Genomic DNA, 7,706 nt, shown 5'->3' with positions numbered 1-7,706 from the left:
AGCTCACCTGCACGGAAACTCTTAGTTATTAAAAAATAAAGAAACAAGAAAAAAAAAAGTAAAAATAGAATGAAATAATACGGAGGAAGGTTAGCCCCGAACCATCTTTTTCGCCTTTATCGAAATATATATTGACCAACCACGGGGACATCGCATACTTCTTTCTCAGACCCTACATGACACTAAACCACTCCGTCTACTCTCTGCATACCTCACATATTATACTTTTGTCTCCTGGTAGAATGATCTGAAATGACGAATCATGCCAATGGGAGACCTGTTGGTCCATGACGAGGCCGAATGTTTATAGTTACCAACCAAACCGTATATGCATACATATATATGCCAATAATAACACGGGTATGTGTGTTCTATCATGCAAAGTAGACCACTTGGAAAAAAAAACTAACGAAGCAGAGCGCTTTCGTATATTACATCTTTTTGCACTGAAGATGTAATATACGAAAGCGCTCTGCTTCGTTAGTTTCTTTTTATAAGTGGTCTACTTTGTATGCATACATACATACATACATACATACATACATGCATACATACATACATACATACATACATACATACATACATATATATATATATATATGTATATATATATATGTATATATATATATATATATATATGTATATATATATATATATATATATATGTATATGGAAAAGAATTAAAAGTAAGGTAAAAACAACATCAGTATAGCGTCAGGAGTGGTCAAATGTTTAACTCATTATTTGTTCATTTCTCTTGTCTATTGAGGGCTGCTTCAACAATTTCTTTCCATCTCTATCTCGGTCTTCCTCGTGGCCTTCTTCCATCCACTCCCAGCATCCCCTTGCAATTCTTCCCTCTTCCATTCTTTCTAAATGTTCCATCCATCTTAACTGGGTATCATCTATTTTGCATAGCATGGAACAGACGCCTGTGCTTTTCCTTATACCTTCGTTCTTTAGTTTATCCCTCTTCGTCTTTCCAACTATGGCTCTCAATGGTCTCATTTCCGCTATTTGAATCTTGCTCCTGTCTACGTTTGTCATCACCCAATTCTCTGAACCATATGTTAGGGTAGGTGTCAAGACAGTATTGAAAATAATCCTTTTCATTTGTAAAGGTACATATTTTTCTTCTATTATTGGGCAGAGAGCTCCAACACTCGCACTAATTTTTTTTTTCTGAAACACCTCTCTTATTTCCACCCTCCTTTGTAACTACACTTCCAAGATATCTAAAGATGTTTGTATTTTTTACCATCATATTTCCTATGGTGATGCTGAACTCTTGTTCTTCTCTCCTGCTAAAGATGTCTACTTCCTCCAACCTCTCTCCTTTAAGCCATACTTCCATATCACTGCCATCCTTTCTCTTGTACATCACATCACCTTGCTACCCACATTTACCTTCAACTTTCTCTTATTGCATACCTTTCCAAACTGCCTTAATCCCCGCCTCTGACCTTGCCACAAGCGCAGTGTTATCAGCAAACAACAACACGAGTCTTTGAAAATAATGTATTTCATACCTTGAAGTATTATGAATAAGTTTCAGGAAGTCTGGGCGCACACTAGTAGTAGTGGCTTGTCAACGCTTCGAAAATTCTCCCCGCAGTGTAGTGATCATTTGAATAGTGACAAGAGTGTAGTTTGAGTCGAGTGTGTTGCAGTTGTTTAAATAGTGAGCATTAGTGTAAAAAATGTAATTCGTGTGGTTTACAGTGCAAGTGTTCTAATCTAATGAAATTAATCTATGAAACAAAACTAAAGATAACGGAAAACGTTGCAAGGTAAACATTGTACATCTGGATTTTTACCTATCACTTTTCAAAAATCCTTCGGACGCCTACAAGGGTATCCATGACATATCTATAACATAATTATCACTTATAATAATTCATTTCTTGCCGAATGGTACTCCCCCCCCTTTTTTTAGGTTGTCGTCAGGCTATTCTATTAATTTCCGTGGAGTCCGGGATAAAACTGTGTGTCCATACTCCTCGTATGTTATTTCTTTCTTCATATATGTCATTGCTTGGCATGTACACTCAGTACAACTACTTTAATTTCTATCGCAGGTAATCATCGCGAATGATATGACGTGGAAAACTGTCTTGGAAAAAGAATCAGGTGTATGGATTATTCTGATTTATAGCAGTTATGGTTCACGCCAGTCCATTCCATTCATCTTCGTGATACTCCCTCGGTAGCTTATGTAGGTCGTGATCATCCTATCAAAGGATTACAAAGGATTACAAAGGACAAGCATGCTGACAGGAGACCTTTTGGTCCATAACTATGTCAGATGCAAAAAAAAAAAAAGATAATAATGATAAATAGATAAATAAATAAACAAAACAAATAAATAAAATTTATAGAGAGGGTTTACACGTTGGTTAAACCCAAAATACCCCGTTTACACGTTCACACATCACTTTAAACACGTGTCTGTGTAAACTTCCTCTTAGACACTAGTTTCTCCTTCCCAGCGTCGCAGGCTCCCTGGACGATCGCGAAACGCTAAAATTAAAATCTATTTAAATCTTCGCGTTCAAATGAAAATCTATGATTTGAGTACTACTTGTTTTGAATGAAAAATCGGAAATTGTAAAGCACCTTGGATATTGTATCAATATACGTCATATTTATACATTTGATTTTTTTTCATCTAAATAAACTCTTTATAAGAACGTTAACTTTGCGAAAAGGCCACACAATGAAATTTTTTATCACACACACACACACACACACACACACACACACACACACACACACACACACACACACACACACACACACACACACACACACACACACACACACACACACACACACACACACACACACACACACACACACACACACACACACACACACACACACACACACACACACACCACACACACCACAAATAGCTGTCGATCACGAGTCAAACACGTCATCCAAAAGACCAAGTGAATACACACACACACACACACACACACACACACTTACACACACACACACACACACACACACACACACACACACACACACACACACACACACACACACACACACACACACACACACACACACACACACCTCTCAACTAGTCCAACACGTGATCCAAAGACCAAAGACCAAGTGAATACACACACACACACACACACACACACACACACACACACACACACACACATATACACAGGTCATATTTATACATTTGGAGTATTTTTATATCTATCAATAATCGTCGCACAGTACTCTTTATACTGTAAATTGCCTCTTAAATTCTTAGGTCTAATTTGCAAACCAAATCAAACCTATCTAACAACAACCTAAATTGTTGCAAATATCGTCGTTGGGCATCTAAAGGTACAAGTAAAACATTACGAGTCTATTGGCGGTCTAATGGATAATTTGAGACAATTATTTATAGAGATGAAAAATGGTCCATGTTGCTGGGCATTTTCTGAATTTTAACCAAAACTGAATCAAGAAATATATGAATAATTTCTACGTGAATACGTTTACCGATATACATATACACGGTTCGAGTCCTGAAGACTTGCATCCTTATCATCACCAGCGATATGCATGGAATACCGCATACATTGTAAAATAGTATATCAAGATGTCATCATAATCGAAGTATTAAATATTTGTCCACATTTATTGATAATGTACTCGAGATCTAATATACACACTGCCACGTAGGTTTGGGGCATCTTGCGATCTTGTACCTGGCCGGGTAGGAACAACTTCGCCAACCGTGTAGATAATGAATGGAATAAACTTCCTGCAGAGGCAGTGCAATGTAGTTCAGTTCGAAGCTTTAAGAATAATTTAGATAAGCACCTAAGCAAGATGCTGTAATGACTATCATTTATTTTATATTATTTGTTTATTTGTTTTGTTATTATTTATCTGTTTATTATTTGCTTGATTCTCATTTATTATTAGTTATATGTGATTTTTTTTATTTACTATTTACCTGTTTGTTCATTATTTGACTATACCTAAGCATATATTTATGTATTTTATTTATTATTTACATTATTATATTTTTTATGTATTTATTTATTCATTTATCATTATTATGATTTTTTTCGCATCCGACCTAGATATAGACCAAAAGGTCTCCTGTCGGCATGCTCCGCCTTAGTAGTCCTTTGTAATATTATGTGGACAAACTCAGTATGTTTAGATTATAAATACTGTGAGCTGAAACTAATTTGCTGTCACTGTTCACAGTAGTTTTTGTCTAGAAAATAAAATGATAATAAACGAAGGGCAAACCTTCCTCCGTGATGAAACTTATTCTATTTGGTAGTTAGCGTTTGGAAAGCTCATATTCATATTTTATCCGGCTTGCAATTTGAATAATTTTCAAGTTACAATGTTAGACTGAAATGAAGTTCCCAACACAGCCGCTTTCCTTAAATTATTTTGCATTAGTGAACTGCAAAAGCAACCCGCTAAACTGCAGTCTTCTATGAGTAGCATATCTCTTACATACATACATACATATACCAAAAGCTTTTTTCCCCTTACAAGGGAGGTAGCCAAAAGACAAAGGCATAGAAACCACTTCCACCCATTCCATCCCCTACATACTACACTCCCTTCTACCCTGTTCCCTCCCTCGTATCTTGGCGCCTCCTGGATGACGGGTCATACCTGCATCTCGTCTCTTACGTACATGACTTAAACTCAAGGACAATTGTAGAAAGGTTGATTTGTACAAGTATTTCCATGCGTGTATTCACTCTCCACATTACCGTTGTTCATACTCTCATTTCTGTATATATGTTTCTCTTGGTATGTGGCACAACAAAATTTACTTGGGATATTTTCGCTGTGCGAAATCTTAGAATCCAACACTTTTAAACATCTTGGTCATCTTCCCCATACTCTGATGTACCGTCCACGGTCAAATAGTTGACGGATTGATTGGCTGACTGATTTCAATACCTCGAATAATTTAGTCATTAATGATTTCAATAACTTTAATTTATACAGTATATCTAACAATTCAATAAATTCTAATAATACCCGTCTTTAGTTTTGACGACCAGTTTGATATTTCAAATAAAATTCTTTTGTTTCTTCAACCTTAAACCTTTCCGACTGATACATGGTAGAAAACTTGAGTATTAATAAACAGGGTTTGGAATTAGGGTATGACTTACTGATGTGTGTTAACACCGTGGTGCACGTGCACTATGAACCTTTATGGAAAAACAATGATATTTTTCAACAAATAAATTATATATACAGAGGTAAATGCGTTTTTATTTCACCTACAAGAAACACCAGTGGTCCTGGCTCAAACTAATTTGTTTGGGAAGCTGTCGAACGGAGAATGGCGACTCGGTACCTGAAATGCTACCGCCGTCAATCAGGCCACGGATGCACTGGAGATACACCATAGTCACTTATCAATTTCTTGGGATTTCTTTACTCGTCCGTTATTGAGTCAAAAGTACCCGAAGTGCTACCGCCGTCAACGAGCCCACGGCGTCACCGAAGGTACGTCGTCAACGATGTCATTCACAGAGGTAGCACTTCGGGTACTGTTGACTCAACAATGGACGAGGAAAGCATTCATCTCGAGAAATTAACAAGTGAGCATGGAAGTTATTTTATAACATCATGTCTGACTAATCTACCCTCGACTGAGTACAAATTCAGGGTTTTTTATGTTCTGAGAGTAAATAGATATAATGTCTCTACCAATTTTCACATTCCAGATAGTATCCGATGTGCTACCGAATTCAATAAGGCCACGGCGTCACTGGGTATATGCCGTCAGTGAGGCCACGGCGTCACTGGGGATACGTCATCATTGAGGTCATTAACGGTGGTAGCACTTCGGGTACTATTAAATGTTTCTTCACAGAAATAGAAGGGTTCGAAGTTTTTTATTTTATTTTATTTATTCATTTATGTATTTATTTTTGCCAGCATATGGGAACTCCGGATCTCCTGTCAGTGAAAGTCAAGTGAACATTATTATAACTATTACTGATAAACCGACGGAGCGGAGTGAACAAGGAGAGCGGGCGTGTGGTTCGTGTATTTTAGGATTTTATCGCGGGTAGGAGTGCTTCAGGAGGAGTTAGGTAATCTGAGTGATTGTGAGTGAACGATTGATGCATCGATTACAGATGTAATAGATAGATTACATCGATAGTGGCTACAGATAGAAATCAAATTTGAATGAAGTGTGGATCCAAGGACTGGGCTAGTTCTATGGTTCCTCGTCTGTTCACAACCTGAGTATATATCATTATAGTCACTGATATTAGAGGGGAGGGGGCAAGAGTCGAAAGAAACTAACATACCAAAGGTAAGCCCTTCAGTTGTAACGACGTTTTCAAGCCACGCTCAGTGCCCCGAGCCCTGACCGATATCTAATATTTCCCTCTGGACCGTGACTTAATATTCCCAAGCCTTTATACATTTACATATCTAGGTCGATTTAATATAGTTGGAGTATTTATAGGGGTGTATATAATTTCGATGTTATGGAATCCACATGATTTGTTTCTTTCTTTTGGATGCGGAATTTTTGTAGATAGCCTAAGGTACGACGCTATGACTCCTCGGGTTTCGGGCATTTATGATAAACACGCACGTGGGCAAGCTTTGGCGCGAAAAAGGAGGGCGCGGGAGAACAGAAAAAAAGGGGGGGGGTTGTTACTAACTGCAAAAACTGCGCGTCGGTCACGGTTAGTTGAAATTAAAGTACTGAAATCACCTCCGGACATTTTACATACACACCATTTTAAACAATATAAATGAATAGGGTATTTTTGGGCATTATATAATTAAAACAAAACCACATTCCGGGTGAAAATGTAAACAATCGAAGTCTTCTTTGAACAGCGTAAAATATTTGACGATAGTAACTAAATTTCTATGTGTTGTATGCGAAAAGGGTATCAGAGCAAAGTGCTTTTCCATCGAGTGTGATTTCTGTCTACAGTGGATTCATTTGAGGTGCAGTGAAGTAAGCAGGGAGGAGTGTGATGTAAGTTTCCGTTCACATATTTCCGGTGCCTGGCAAGTCAACTACCATAGCTAAAACCTGGGTCAATAAACATAACGAGTCACTCGGCAATAAAGACACGATCTGTAATGAGTCCCTTGATGGGAATGACACCTCCCGCGAAGAGTTTGAGTGCTTCAACAAACGTGGTCTTTACTTCGTGCAGATCGACGCGAGAAGTTTACTATCAAAGTTGGATGAATTTCATTCCAATGCAGCGGTCATCGGGGTTACTGAAACCTGGCTGGACGTCTCGATAGTGGATACCGAGGTGGAGATACCAGGATACACCTTGCCCTGTAGAGACAGACAACGTTCTGGTGGTGGTGTATGCATGTTCATTCATAGTGACCTGGCCTTCAACTCGTGTGCTGAGGGCACAAATAACAGTGATACGGAAGCATTGTGGGTTGATCTTCTGTTGAAAACTCGCCCGATACTGACGGGGGTATGCCACAGACCCCCAAAACAGATGGACTTTTACGACCGTCTGTAGATTGCCTGTGACAGGAATGGCTAATTGATAATAAACTTCCATTACATCTTGGTAAAACAGAATCTTATATTGTTTGGATCCAGCCGTAAACTGAAACAGTATGATGGTATAAAAGTCCAATGTGATGACAATGAAACAGAGACTAAACAACAGTTTACCTACTTAGGAGTGACC

The sequence above is a fragment of the Oratosquilla oratoria genome, chromosome 2 (genome assembly GCF_046742065.1).
Source record: "Oratosquilla oratoria isolate Oo_2021 chromosome 2, ASM4674206v1, whole genome shotgun sequence".
Lineage (NCBI taxonomy): Eukaryota > Metazoa > Arthropoda > Malacostraca > Stomatopoda > Squillidae > Oratosquilla > Oratosquilla oratoria.
Note: the sequence above shows the minus strand (reverse complement) of the source record.